Raw genomic sequence first — 15,844 nt, 5'->3', positions numbered from 1 at the left:
TTATCCTAGGGAGTATACTCCTACTACCCAGGAACATATCAATCCTCGAATAACTATTATGTGGAGTGGAATAAAAGGTATAATTCCTGGATCTAGGAAAACGTGTTCGCCATACATCCACCAATCCCATTCCTGTAATCAAACGTTTAAGTGCATGTCTAGCCGCCTTAGGGTCCGAGCTAGTCCCAGAAGAGGTGTCTTTACTGGGATCCAATGTGAGATTAAAATCCCCTCCAATAATTACAGAGCCTTCTAATTTAGACAACAGAGAGCTGCTCATTAGATTAAAGAAGTCAGCCTTATGGTCAGTAGGCCCATACACTGAGATCAAAGAGAGGATTTCCCCCCCCAGCAATAATTTCAACATTACCATCCTGCCCGAGGCATCTACAAACTGGTCTTTAAATTCAAAATGCGTATCCTTATGTATAAGAATGCCGGTACCCGCGTATTTTGCAGTGGGAGTGGCTGCGGCCCAGTATTGAAAGGGAAATTTAGGGTGCCTCATTAAACCCAGATAGCGTTTCCGCAAATGTGTTTCTTGGAGAAAAACCACATCCGCCCTGATGCGATCCAACTCCTTGAACAATAAACGACGCTTACCTGGGCTATTAAGCCCTTTAACATTAAGAGAATAAAATTTAAGCGTCACCATGGTAACAAGAACCCCCCCTTCTGTTTGCTGTAGTTTGCCTCTGGAAATCCTTCCAGGTGCCAAGCTGTGCGCCACATCCAAATTAACCCCTGCATGTTAAACAGGAACAACCCCAACCCCATCCCCCTCCCCCCGCCTTCTGTGAACCCTGAAGCACAAACCCTGTGCTTCTATTAATCATGGAGGAAGTCTGCCTTCTCTCCTCATGACCCCTGTCGGGTAATGAATGCAAAAATCACCGCCAGTGTCACTCTGAAGACTGTCAAACAGGGGCAAACTGCAAGCCTACTTAGTAGAAATACTCAGTCATTCCGGTAGGTCGTTCTGAGGCTCCTTCTCGGGATTCCTCTGGAGCCTCTTGCGTCCCTTCATAGCCCGCTGCCAGCGAGGTTGAGCCTGAAGCGTAGTCGCGATGTGCGCCAGGGCGGTACCAGCTCCTTTTTGCACCTGCGGAACATCAACTGTAATGCCTATCTCTTTCAGGATCCCGCAGGCTTCCAATACTGTTTTTGCCTTATGTGTTGTGCCCTGGAACTGAAATGATAAGCCTCCCGGATAGAGCCACCTGTATCTAATATTGGCCTCTACAAGCTTTGCTGTGATGCAGCGAAATTCCTGGCGCTTTTTTAAAGTAGCTGAGGATAAATCCGCAAAAATAGCAATTTCATGCCCCTCCCAGGTCCAGGAACGCTGACGCCTGGAGATATGGTATATCTGTTCTTTAAGAGCAAAAGAGTGGAAGCATACCACAATGTCTCTAGCTCTGTTGCCTATCCTGGGGCCCAGAGTCCTATGGGCCCTGTCAATAAGGATGTTAGGAGAGGCGGCATCAGACTCAATCCCAGGCGATTCTAACAAAAATGTCGCTATTTTCTCTACTACAGTAACACAGTCCTTATATTCTTCTAATTCCGGTACTCCTCTTATCCGGAGATTGCTTCTCCAACTGCGGTTTTCCATATCTTCTACCTTATCCGCTAGGGCTAGGCATGTGGCTGATAGATCCTGAAAGCTTGTTTGCATTTGCAGCCAGCCCTCCCCCTGGGTATCCAGCCTGCACTCCGCCTCATCCACTCTCCTGCCGAGTTCAGCAGTCTCCGCTTTCATCCCTGCAATTAGTGAGGTAATCTCAGCTTTATACCCCTTGATATCTTGTCTGATTTCGATGAACCAGCTTCTTAGTTCTTCTCTGTTTGGAAAATCAGATGCAGAGGCAGGCAGATCGATCGCGCCCTCTTCACTCTCCATGCTTTCAGCACTCTGCTCCTCCGGTGCCATTTTGTGGTTCCCTGCCTCAGAATCGCCGCTGCCTCTCATGTAGGAGAACTTTTTAAAATCGGCTACCCTTTTTGCCACCATTCCGCCAGCCTCAGGACTCCTTCCCCTCTCTGGATCGCGTGTTTTTCAGCGAAAACGAGCGGTTTTTAGTGTTTTTTACAAGCTGAAACCCGCGGGGCTCACGGAGCACTGAATTTACGCGGCTCCCATGAGGGGTGACGTCACTTCCTCCTCGGCAACAGTGATCTTGATGGTGGATGTGCCAACGGTGATTGCTGTGAGGGCAGGGAGTGGGAGGGTGAGGCAGTGTAATCACAACTTTCATTTCATCCTGCTCCACCAGTTCAGTCAATACAAGTGGGCTATGAGCCCATTCTAGTATATGGAGGCAGAGCACACAGTTTTTCTTTGTCATCATCGCCACTATATAGAAATGGTACAGCACAGGGAAATCCAGTATTCTCTACCTCTAGCAGATGGTAGGACAACTGCTGGTGCAGCAGGATAATTTCTTATACAGGCTTTGTGCCAAGCCATTGGTATTTCCCAGCAGGATGAGCCTTCTCTGAAACTGTCTTAGGGCCAGGCCACTAGTATGAGCCCAATGTTTTGTTGCTCCCAATCCTAGAGAAGACTAGGTAGAGCCTTGGGGGGAGGCGTGGAGCATCTTCTCTTAAAAAAAAAAAAAAAAAATGGTGCAATTTTTAATTTGCTTTCTGTGGAACATATTCTCTTGCATATTCCCCTTTTCCCCCTTCCCTTGGATCATACCACCCCTCTTCCAACCCTTTTGGATCCTGTTCCCCTCCCCTCTCTTAAATCCTGCCTGGGAGGCCTTAAACAAACAAAACAAACTAAAAAAAAAAAGACAAGCATCTGATGAAGCAGTGACACCTTACAAATTAAGGTCTGAGTCTGTGGGGAGGCACCAGTCATATCACTCGGCCTTCTAACTAAGTACCTGCTGGGAGGAAAGGTTTTCTTTCATGGTGATCAGTGTCCCATGGCAGTTCCCACAGTTGATATAGAGGCTGCTGCTGCGGAATGTGTGGTGGCGGATGCTCTTCAACCACCTAGGGTTGCCAACTTTCAACTGTGAAAATTCCGAATACTTAGCCACACGGAGTAAAAATTTCACCTTTGTCCTTCTACATGATTGTTAAAAAAAAAAAAAAAAAAAGTATTACTTGCCTTTTACTAGAAAACTGTAGCAGGAGAGATATAGCCAAATGATCCCAAATATAAAAATGGCAATAACATTCCATTAGAACAGTCAGGAAAATAACATTTACTTAACTGCCAACCCTTACCATTAGGAAAACGTGCACTTGATCTGAGGAAGAATCACAAATACACAAACTTTCTAATAACTCATTAAATCTATTTTCACAGGACAAGCAGGATGGTAGTCCTCACATATGGGTGACATCACAGGATGGAGCCCAATCACGGAACACTTTTGTCAAAGTTTCTAGAACTTTGACTGGCACCTACTGGGCATGCCAGGCATGGCACTAAACCTGCAGCCAGCAGGGGTCCCCCTTTAGTCTTCTTTTTTCCACGCAGCAGTAGCCATGTGGGTTAAGGAGCTCCACAGAGATTCCTGACAGGAATTTTCCCCACGGAATTACTAAAAACGTTCATATCCCACAGGGGTCCCTCCTTCGAATTTTTGTCTCCGTGGTACTCTGGTATGTTTTTACCCGTTTTCAGTCGATTCCCGTCGAGTTTGGCCCTCGCAGCCTACTGGCCGTCGACCGTACCGCGGCTCAATTTTTTCCGTCGGTGCCCGGACTGTACTCGCACCATGTCCATAATAGGCCCTCATAAAGTCTGTGTAATGTGTCTTGGGTGCGAATATGATGTCTTGACCTGTACCAAATGTGCCTTAATGACACCTAAAGGTCGCAAGGCCAGAATGGAGAAGATGGAACTTCTCTTCCATTCTCAGACCCAACGCCGTCTATTGCATCGACGTCGTCCGAACCGGCACCGTCCACTTTGCACCAGTATTGGCCACCGGCTGGTGACTGCCCGGTGTCGATGACTTCTCGGCCTTTGACTTCCTCTACCTCCCCTCAGGACCGAGTTGATCATAGAGAGAAACATCAACATTGAAACCGGAAGTCTCGGACCATCGAGGAAGGAAAGTCATCGACCTCGCCATCTGAGCCGCCATCGAAGAAACCCCGTCCAGAAAAGGCACCGACCCTTTCTGCGACTGGGTCACCGAGGCAATCCTCACCCGGACGGGTATCGGAAGCCGCAGCTCCGCCTTTAACGGTGGTCCCTCCGGCTATGCCTCTGCCTCCTTCTTCCCTTCCGGAGTCGGGGCTGCTTGCTCCAGGTCTCCATGAAGAACTGGACCGGATGGTTCAGGAGGCCATTGATAAGGCGATGCACAGACTCCAAGGTCCCCTGGCGCCGAAATCGGTGCCGGTCGCGGAACAGACCATCAATCCCATTCTGGCAGCATTGGCACCGCTGCTGTCGAAGATGGAAGCGCTTCTAGCCGCTTTTCCACCGATTGGATCCTGGGTCACCGATTGCTCCAGTGCCTTCCCTGCTTACCCTATCATCGGGAGGGGAAACACCATTCCACATTCCTCCATCGCGAGTCCTGCCGATGCCTCAACCATCAATGCCGATGCACCCATCAGCACCACCGATCCATCCATCGATGCCCTCGATACCTTCATCAGTGCCTCCAGCACTTCCCTCGATGCCTTCGGAGCCTAGACCGGGACCTTCAGGAGTACCATCGTCCCGTCCTTCTCAGGTTCCTAGTGGGGCAGGTGCTGATCCTTATGACACCTGGACTGACGATTCTTCTCAGGACACCGATGACTTGCCATCGCCACCTTCTCATACTGAAAGCAGGAAGCGTTCCCCTCCAGAGAACCTATCCTTCATAAATTTTGTGAAGGAAATGTCTGAATTGGTTCCCTTCCAATTGCAGACTGAACAAGATGACAGACATCAAATGATGGAGCTGTTACAATTCCTGGATGCTCCCAAGGAAATAACCTCCATCTCTATTCACCAGGTTCTTTTGGATCTTCTCAGAAAGAATTGGGAATACCCTGGTTCTGTTGCTCCAGTCAACAGAAAAGCTGATACCACTTATTTGGTCCAGTCAGCCCCAGGTTTCCAGAAACCTCAGCTGGATCACCAAGCTGTGGTTGTAGAATCTGCCCAAAAAAGGGCAAAAAGAGCAAAACCCCACTCTTCCTTTCCTCCAGGTAAAGAAAAGAAATTCCTGGATGCCATTGGCCGGCGTGTCTTCCAGGGATCAATGCTTATCTCTCGGATAGCCTCCTACCAGCTGTATATGACCCAGTACAACAGGGTCTTATTCAAGCAGATACAGGACTTTGCAGAGTCCCTGCCTCAGCAATTCCAGGAACAACTTCTAACCTTAGTACACAAGGGTTTTGAAGCAGGGAAGCATGAAATAAGATCCTTGTATAATATCTTTGACACCACTTTCAGGGTATCTGCAACTACTATTTCTGCAAGAAGATGGGCCTGGATTAAGTCTTCGGACTTGCGCCCTGTAGTACAAGACAGATTATCTGATCTGCCCTACATATGTGACAATCTGTTTGGCGAACAGATTCAGCAGACAGTGGTGGAACTCAAGGACAATCATGAGACCCTTTGCCAGCTCTCTCTGATGCCCTCTGAGTATTCCTCCAAACAGACTTTCAGGAAGGATACTAAAAAGTCTTTCTTCCGTCCAAAGAAGTCCTATCCGCCACAGTCTAGGACTCGTTCCACAAGACCTTTCCAAAAGGCCCAGTCTCGTCAACCTCGTAAACAAAAGCCACAAGCAGCTCCTCAGCCGGGCCCTGCTTCTGGTTTTTGACTCCTGCATAGAGAGCAGCAGCCAGTTTCTACTGCCTCAGCTACAAGTGGGAGGTAGATTGTGCCATTTCTAAACAGGTGGCACACAATCACTTCAGACCAGTGGGTCCTTGCCATAATCTCTCAAGGTTATCACCTGAACTTTCTCTCTATTCCACCAGACTCTCCACCTCTACCGGCGTGGAGAACATTCGACCACTTACTACTCCTGGAGCAGGAGGTCTCCCTCCTCCTCCAGTCCAGAGCAATAGAACCAGTACCTTACTCTCAACAAGGCCTAGGATTCTATTCCCGGTACTTTCTAATCCCCAAAAAATCCGGCGGCGTTCATCCAATTCTGGACCTATGTGCCCTCAACAAGTACCTCCAATGAGAAAAGTTCAAGATGGTAACCTTGGGTTCCCTCCTTCCTCTTCTACAAAGAGGAGACTGGCTCTGCTCTCTCGATCTCCAAGATGCGTATATGCACATTGAGATAAATCCATCTCATCGCAGATTCCTGAGATGTCTAGTAGGCCCCAAGCACTATCAATACCAAGTGCTCCCATTTGGCCTGGCATCTGGAGCACGAGTCTTCACCCAAGTGCCTCGTAGTAGTAGCAGCCTTCCTCAGGACTCAAGGTGTTCACGTCTACCCCTATCTAGACGACTGTTTGATCAGGGCTCCCACTCAGCAAGCTGCTCTGTCGTCCCTACGTCTTACTTTACACACTCTGATTTCGCTAGGATTTCTCGTCAACTACGCGAAATCCTGCTTAGTCCCATCTCAAACATTATCATTCATAGGGGCAGACTTGGATATCTTGCAGGCAAAGGCATTTCTGCCTCGACAGTGAGCTCTCACTCTCATCTCCCTCGCACACCAGCTACAGTCTCAGCAACGCATGACTGCATGCCACTTCCTCATCCTACTGGAACACATGGCGTCCTCAGTACAGGTTATCCCAATGGCCCGCTTAGCCATGAGAGTCATGCAGTGGACTCTAAGGTCACAATGGACTCAGTCCATCCAACCTTTGTCAACCACTGTCCATATCACCGACTCACTCAGTCAGTCTCTAGCCTGGTGGAAAAATCAGATCAATCTCCTCCAAGGCCTGCCCTTCCAGGCTCCAGATCCTCAAATAATTCTTAACACCGATGCTTCCAACCTCGGCTGGGGAGCCCATGTGGCCGATTTGCAAACACAAGGAACTTGGTCTCCAGAGGAAGCCAAACACCAAATCAATTTTCTGGAGCTTCGAGCAATCACATATGCTCTCAGGGTATTTCAGGATTGCCTTTCCAATCAGGTCATCCTGACTCAGACGGACAACCAGGTGGCCATGTGGTACACAGTAGGAAGGGACGGGCTCCTTCCTACTGTGTCAGGAAGCTGCGCAGATATGGGCGGAGGCCCTCTCCCACTCGATGTACCTCAGGGCTACCTATTTGCTGGGAGTGGACAATGTGTTGGTGGACTACCTAAGTCGCGCTTTCCATCCGCATGAGTAGTACCTCAACCCCTCAGTAGCGGGCGCAATATTCCAACGTTGTGGTCATACTCGCATAGACCTCTTTGCGTCACCTCAAAATCGCAAGATAGTGAACTTTTGCTTTCTCACTCGCAGCCAAGACTCGCAGCCAAGAGATGTGTTCTCTCTCTCATGGGCAACCGGTCTCCTATATGCATTCCCTCCACTTCCACTTCTCTCGAAGACTCTCGTGAAGTTACGTCAGGACAAAGGATGCATGATCCTGATAGCACCTCACTGGCCTCGCCAAGTGTGGTATCCAGTAGTTCAGGATCTCTCCAATCGCAGGTACATTCCCTTGGGAAAGGACCTGCTTCTGATCACTCAAAACAACGGGTGCCTACGCAACCCCAATCTTCAAGCTTTGTCCCTGACGGCCTGGATGTTGAAAGGTTAATTCTTCAGCCACTTAACCTTTTGGAGCCAGTTTCCCGTGTCCTGATTGCTTCACGGAAGCCTTCCACGAGAAAATCTTACCTTTACAAATGGAACAGATTTAAAACATGTTGTTCTGCTCAATCCTTTGATCCTTTTACCTGTTCCACCACGAAGTTTCTGGACTATCTCTGGCACTTGTCAGATTCAGGTCTTTAAACTTCGTCCATCAGAATGCATGTCAGTGCGGTAGCTGCCTTCCATAAAGGTGTCGGGGATGTTCCTATTTCAGTACAACCCATAGTAACACGTTTTCTGAAGGGCTTGCTTCACCTCAAGCCTCCACTGCGCCCTCCGGCCCCTTCTTGGGTCTTCAATCTGGTTTTGGGTCGGCTCATGAAACCACCATTCGAGCCTCTCCAGTCCTGTGATCTTCGCTATCTCACATGGAAAGTGATTTTCCTTTTAGCAATCACATCTGCTGGCAGAGTTAGTGAGTTACAGGCGCTAGTTACCTATCTGCCTTACACTAAACTTCTGCAGGACCGGGCAGTACTCTGCACTCACCCTAAGTTCTTGCCTAAGGTAGTATCGGAATTTCACATTAATCAATCCATTATACTACCCACCTTTTTTCCCAGGCCCCACTCCAATCCAGGAGAACAGGCTCTGCATACCCTTGATTGTAAACATGCTCTAGCATTCTATCTCGACCGTATAGCTGCCCACAGGAAAAGCACTCAATTATTTGTCTCTTTCCATTCCATCAAATTGGGGCAGCCTGTGGGTAAGAAGACTCTCTCTCTCCTCCTGGTTAGCAGACTGCATATCCTTTTTTGCAAGCAGGTATTCCGCTTCAAGACCGTGTTAAAGCACACTCGGTGAGGTCCATGGCGACTTCAGTAGCACACGTACGCTAGGTGCCGCTTTCTGACATTTGCAGGGCTGCTACCTGGAGTTCTCTCCATACCTTTACAGCTCACTATTGCTTAGACAAGGCTGGAAGAAAAGATTACATCTTCGGCCAATCTGTCTTGCGCAACCTTTTTACAACTTGATGTACCAACACCCTTCCGCCTGCCCATTAGGATTCAGGATGCCCTCTACCAAATTCCACCCCAGTCCTTGTGCCTATTGCATATCTTGGGCACATTTGGTGCATTTCTCGGACATCCTCAGCTCGGTACTAACACATATGTGAGGACTACCATCCTGCTTGTCCTTTGAGAAAGCAAATGTTGCTTACCTGTAACAGGTGTTCTCACAGGACAGCAGGATGTTAGTCCTCACGAAACCAGCCCGCCACCCCGCGGTGTTGGGTTCGTTTTCTTATTTTATTTTTCGGCACTTCCTGTAGCTTTAAACAAGACTGAAGGGGGACCCCTGCTGGCTGCAGGTTTAGTGCCATGCTGGGCATACCCAGTAGGTGCCAGTCAAAGTTCTAGAAACTTTGACAAAAGTGTTCTTTGATTGGGCTCCATCCTGTGATGTCACCCATATATGAGGACTAACATCCTGCTGTCCTGTGAGAACACCTGTTACAGGTAAGCAACATTTGCTTTTTTGACTCATTACCCTGCCCTTGAGCCAGCGATTGGTCTCATAGTAAGATACAAATGATGGCAGAGAAAGCCCATACTGGTGCATCCAGTCTGCCCAATTAAGATTCCTCTGCTTCGGATGGATGAGCATACATATTTCGACATGCAAACAAATACCAGCTTTCCCCCACTGTCTCATTTTTTCACCTATCACACCCACCACTGCCATCACAGGGCTGGTGCAAGGGCATTAAGTGCCCTCGGCAGGGACACACCTGCTTACATGCATGTCACACTGAACACATGACAACCATGGGGCTATACTCTGCTGTGCACCCTCAACAATGGGTGCACAGCAGAACTAGAATATTTCCCTATACAACTTGCTAAACAAAAAAGATATTCTGATTCTAGTGCCATCTCAATAACCAGAATGCAAACTCCCTCTCCTATCATATTAATTGTAAAATACAAAACCCGAAAAAAACTTAACCCCACTCAGCACATGTGTAGTAAACCTGCTATCTCATAGCAGCACTAACTCTCAAGGATCAAGCAGGATTAATCCTACCTATGAAAAGGCAGCAGTGCACCACCAATGCATGTTCCATTGAGAAAGCGACGACTGATACAAATGCCTACATGCTAGTGAAATACCTCACCTTGGTCACACACACAACTGACCTTCCCCAAATTTAGAAGAAAAGACCACAATTTGCAAATGTGGAGACAATAACTGGAATGGAAACCCCAAAAAGCCACTCTGCATGCAGTGCAAAACTGAAGAACTAGACACAGAAATACATTTCTTCCTGCACTAACCAAAGTGCAAAGATAGAAGAAATGCACATCCTAAAACTGACATATTATGGCTTTTGAACAGTCACTCTCCTTCCATGTGCCTATCATCCCTCACTTCTCCCAATTACTCCCTTTTCATCATCCCTCAACATTCACAGCCCTTCCCAGCATTCCTGACATTTCCTCCCTGCATCTTCTTCCCTGTGCTCCCTCATTCCCCTGCTCGACTCTCCCTGCTTCCTTCCTCCCTTCTCCCCTCCCTGCTCATATACCCCTGACTCTTTTTCCCACTCCTTCCTGCTCAGCCACCACACTCCCTCTCTCATCCCAACCTCCTCCCCCCACTCTTCCACACTCCCACACAGGGTGAAGAGAACATCAGCAGTATCACTTCCAGGCCCAGCAGGGGAAGAGCAGGAGTTGGTGATGTCTTGCTCTGCTCTGGGTAAGGAAGAAACAGCTTCCCACTGGCCAGAAAGAGGAGAAGGAAGAGAGTAGTCTTCTGTCAGGCCTGATAAAGGAGAAGTCGGCTGACTCCCACCCAGGCTGATGAGAAGACAGCAGCCTCTTGTTGGCCCTGCGACAATACCCAGGACCTCACAGAACACCATTGAGTCCTGTTATCAACACCTGTTGATTACCACTGCCCTAAGCAAAGTTTGAAGCCTTGTGCGACACCCCCCCCCACCCCCTCACACAAAGTTAAAAATTATGCAATTAAAACATATTTTTTTACATGGAAAAGCACTTTCAAAGTACAGTATTCTGAGTAAAAATATAACATACAACATGTATATTATATTTACATGTACTGCTATGGTGCTTAACAGAAAACCCTGCAAAAATGACACTTGGAACTCATATGGCATTAAGCTTATTGTAATATGTGTTTGGGTGTAGACTTGGCTACCAGAAAGCCACGAGTAAAGTGAATTAAAATTACATTATAGTAAACCTCCCAAACCAAAACATCACTAATTACCAGTATGCAAACAGTAAAAACCTTAAAGGTAAATTTTAAAACATTCGCGCAGGCATCCATGTGTATGCGGTTCTCAGATGCAGAGCAGCTGCCACAGAACCAAGTAGTTGCAGATAATCCCAAGCTTTGGAGGTTTTAGAGAGATCAACCTCTGTATCCACTGGATCAGCTTGCTCACTTTGCTTTAGTAAGATACACCAGACACAGGAATGAGTCAAAGCTTGTCCTGGGGTATTCCAAAGATTGAGCAGATTGAAACTCTCTTTGCAAAATTGTTCACCCAATCTAAGCTTTCTAAAAATTTGCACCATTCTGTTAGACACTTAAACCTGGCTCTGATCAACTAGAAAATTTCAGACTGCTTTGGGAAAGGGAAAAAGTATGCAAGAACCTGAGGCAAGATGGCCACTGTTTACACCAATCCTGATGTAGCCTGCATACCTGAACTACCCTCAACCATAGGACTCGCCTGTGAATCAATCTCTTGGTCTGAGACAGAAACTTCCTAAAACCCCTACCTACCCTGCCTGTCTTTTCCCCTATCTTCCCCGACCCCTAAAACCCCTCTAGCTTGTTTTTATACTTACCTGCTCTCCCGAGCATTAGTAAGTTGCATGAGCTGGCCAGCTGCTGGCGTGCGCTTCAGTGGGACAGTGCCCAATGGTGCTGTCCCGGCTCGCCCACATCCCACCCAGACCCCGCCCCTGGCCCTCCCCATCCCACCCTTTCTTACTTTGCTGGCTCCTCCATATGTACCTGGAGATATGCGCTTGGCCACGGCACGCGTGTATCTCCTGGTATTTATTTATTTATTTATTTAAAACATTTCTATACCGGCCTTCATGAATGGGATTCATATCAGGCCGGTTTACATGGAACAGGGGAAAACCAAAAGTAAAATAAAACCAAAGTAAACATAAATAAGAAAGGTCAAAAAATCAAAGTTACAATAAACAGGGGTATTGAACTTGGGAGCTAGTGTAGCTAGGAATAAGTGAAGTAGGAGTAAGAGCGATAGAGATTAACTAGGTAATTATCAAATAATATGTTATGAAATTAATAGATATTAAGTTCCTTGATCTGGGTATGACGAGTTAATTTGTGTTAGGGGAAGGCTTGGAGGAAAAGCCACGTCTTGTTTCCTTCGGAAGGTGTGGAGGCATGGTTCCAGTCTTAGATCAGTCGGTAGTTTGTTCCAGAGGACTGGTCCTGCTGTAGAGAAGGAACGTTCTTTGGTGGTTGTTAGCCGGGTGGATTTGGTAGGTGGGACTTGCAGCATTCCTTTATATGCCTCTCTGATGGGCCTGTCTGAGTCATGGAGTTTGAGTGGAGCCTGTAGGTCTAGGGTGAGTTGTTTGTGAATGGTTTTGTGTATTATGGTGAGTGCTTTATGTTGAATTCTGTATTTTATTGGCAGCCAGTGTAGGTTACGGAGGATAGGGGTAATGTGGGCGCTTCGGTTAGTGTTAGTTAAGATTCTGGCTGCTATGTTCTGGAGCATTTGTAGCGGTTTTGTTGCCGAGATGGGGAGCCCCAGGAGCAATGCATTGCAGTAGTCCGTCTTTGAAAATAGTGTAGATTGGAGGACAGTTCTGAAGTCCTGGAAGTGGAGGAGAGGTTTAATTCTTTTCAACTCTTGAAGCTTGTAGAAGCATTCTTTGGTGATATTATTGATTGATTTTTTTAGGTTTAGATGATTGTCTAGTATGACTCCTAAATCTCTTGTGTGAGAAATATGTGTGTCCGGGGAAGTAGAATCGGTGTTAGTCAAGTGTTCAGGGGAGATGAGCAGGATTTCTGTCTTGGATGCGTTGAGCACCAGGTTTAGGCTGGAAAGGAGACTTTTTATGGATTTCAAACAATTTTCCCAGTAATCGAGTGTTTTTGTCAGGGTTTCTTTTATGGGGATCAATATCTGAACGTCATCTGCGTAGAGGTAGTATGTTAATTGTAGGTTAGTGAGTAGTTGGCAGAGGGGTAGTAAGTAGATATTGAAAAGGGTTGGAGATAATGATGAGCCTTGTGGAACGCCTAGCGTTGATATATAACTTGGTGATTCTGTGTTGTTGACTCTCACCTTGTAGCTTCTATTGATGCGTATTGCGGCAATGAAGACACATCAGGCAGGATTCATGGCAAGAAGGGAAGTGAAGAGAAGAGAAGGGCTGACCACTCCCGTGGGTCCCTTTTTATTGTACATACATCCATAGCATACAAATGTGCCATCACATCATTGGCTCCCCTCTCCATAGCATACAGACATGTCATTACATCATTGGCTCTCCTAGCCATAGCATACAGACGTGTCATTAGACCATTGGCTCAGGGGGTGTGTACAGATCATTTCATTAGCTGCTGAAGCTTATACCATATATGTGTCTGCCTTCTGCCTGCAGCTGAATACATGGCAGCTAGGTATCCTCTCCTAGGCAGTGAGGGTTAATTATAAGCTAGAGATTTAAGATGTGCTAGTCTTGCTGCATTCAGTGCAAAGGTCAGAGAGAAGGGAAGTTAGAGTTAACCCCTGACATGGCCTGCTGGCAAAGCTCATAATTCCCCACATCTCACCTTTTCTGTTTTTATCTAAGCAGCATAACGAATATCTCTGTTTCCATGCTTTAGACCCCTACTGAAACCTGCTATGCTTTGCGTATGGGCTGGAGATAGGGGAAGGGGGAAATGGAGAGAAAAGCTGAGTTGGCGTGGTGTGCCAGCTGCCGCAGAGCTCTTGAGTCTCCACATCACCCAGAGCTGGTGCAGCGTGGTGTGCCAACTGCTGCAGGGCTCATGATTCCCTATTAAGCAGCATACAAGACATCTTTGTATCCAGGCTGAAAGCAAGGTTTCAGTATGGATATGAGGTTGGGTATGCACTGAATACAGCAGCACAGGCAAATAATTAAGACAATTACAATCATTATAATGGGAATCACCCTTTTGAGCTAAAACGGTGTCTAAGGCATAGCGGTTCTGTAATGCTGCTTCTCTCATTTGAGAGACTTCTGTTGTGAGTAGTTTTAATGCATGGACTGTCTGATATAAATAGGGCAGTCATCCAGTTAGCTAGGATGTGTAAGTCCCTGTAATTATCTATGGGACTCTTGATCGCCTCCCTTTTGTTACGGAGTCTTGCTTTAGGTAAACTGTTGACTGCATAGTATGAGGGGAGGATGTAGCCTAGAGTGCATCTGTCTGTCCAATTGGGGGGAATTCGCATATATGCTCTACGCCCGCATAACATCCAAATGTTTCCTAACAGATTAGTTGACATGTCATTGGTATTTTTAATTTGTGTTATCATTTGGACTACATAACTACAAAGGGTAAATCCCTCGTCCCCTCTATACTCTCTGCACCTGCTTGGGTCTCCCACTGCACATCCTGAAATCTGCCAATTGCACATATATGTGGTATAATTATGTAAGTGTTCAGTGATTATGGGCCCGTCTGTGCGTGCGTTAAAATGTGTTCTATTCATGGCTTCTTGTAATACAAAGGTTCGGTTACAATATGGATATTTTCCCACCTGAAGCCCCTTCCCATCCCCTGGATCATAGTCCCAACAAAGAGCGGCAGTCTCTTGAAAACGGCTGCCGATGGGTATTATGGTATTACCAACTGGGGAGTTAAGGGGATAACCTCCCGGCCACGGGAAATTCATCCATCCTGTAAGATTAAATGGCATGGCATGCATCATTAGTCCTCCGCGAGTATGGGTTGGCATGTGTGTGCAGATCCAACAGTCTGTTCGATTCAACAGGTGTGAAAAGTTCTGTGCATCGAGGATGTACATGTTGTTCCGCCATAGTCCTTGTTCAGAAATCGCCATGGCAGGAGGGAGAAATAAAGCAAAAGAGGAGGGTGCAGAACACAATTGTTAATGAGTTGGCATTCAGGCAAGAAAAGGCAGCTAATAAGTTCTCTGGAGTTTTCTCAAGGCCTTGCTGTTCCAAGAGTTGTGCAGATTGGTCAGATAGCGCTTTGATCTGTCCCCAGGTCATGTGGTGCTGCTTTTTGCGGGGGGTCCGGTCTCTGTCCTTCTCAGGGCTGTGGAGGCTCAGGGAGAAGTTTGGGATTGGGTTTTGTAGACCTTGATGCTATGCCATCTTTACACGGCTTCACATAGCCGCTCGGAACCCAAAGTGGACCTGTGGGAGCAAGCACAGCAGCATATCCTCGTCCCCATGTTAACAAGGGACGGGACCATGCCAGACAGGGTTAAGTAACATTCTATACAAAACTGACGGTTGTGGGTGACTAACCCTAGTCCCATAATGATTATCCATGGCTGTGGTCTGATTTGAATTTGATATGTTTAGATGATTTAAAGTGAACAATACTTTGTTCAGCCAGTCCTGCTTAGGGGGAAGTCCAGGGGCAATCCCTGCTTTTTATTTGTGTTTGTCAAGGGCATTCTTTAGGGTGTGATTGGCTCGCTCCACAATGGCCTGCCCTGTGGAGTTGTAGGGAATGCCAATACGTGTTTAATGTTCCATTATTGACAAAAATTCAGCAAGGGAATGGCTGCTGTAAGCAGAGCCATTATCAGTTTTCAGAACAGAGGGTAATCCCATTATAGAAAAAGTTTTTATACAGTGATTAATAATAGCTTCTCCTTTTTGGGGTGTGGTCCATAGAAAATGTGAGAAAGTATCAATGGTTACATTGAAAAACTTCCAGGGGGAAAAAGGGGGGGGTATTGGGTAACATCCATCTGCCAGATTTCGTTGGCATGTAAGCCTCATGGGTTCACGCCCATGGAAGGGGCAGAGGTGACTTGTGAATACTGGGGGCATTGCTGTACAATGGTTCGGGCTTGTTCTCTCATCTA

At 47.0% G+C, this 15,844-nt stretch overlaps 1 protein-coding gene across 1 annotated transcript in view; it reads left to right on the top strand.

The window, feature by feature from the left end:
- Nucleotides 1-15,844, top strand: part of WRN (WRN RecQ like helicase) — a 983,741-nt gene that overhangs the window by 132,153 nt on the left and 835,744 nt on the right. The window lies entirely within an intron of this gene.

This window comes from Rhinatrema bivittatum, chromosome 1 (assembly GCF_901001135.1).
Source record: "Rhinatrema bivittatum chromosome 1, aRhiBiv1.1, whole genome shotgun sequence".
Taxonomy (NCBI): domain Eukaryota; kingdom Metazoa; phylum Chordata; class Amphibia; order Gymnophiona; family Rhinatrematidae; genus Rhinatrema; species Rhinatrema bivittatum.
Note: the sequence above shows the minus strand (reverse complement) of the source record. Positions and strands in the feature narration are given on the sequence as shown.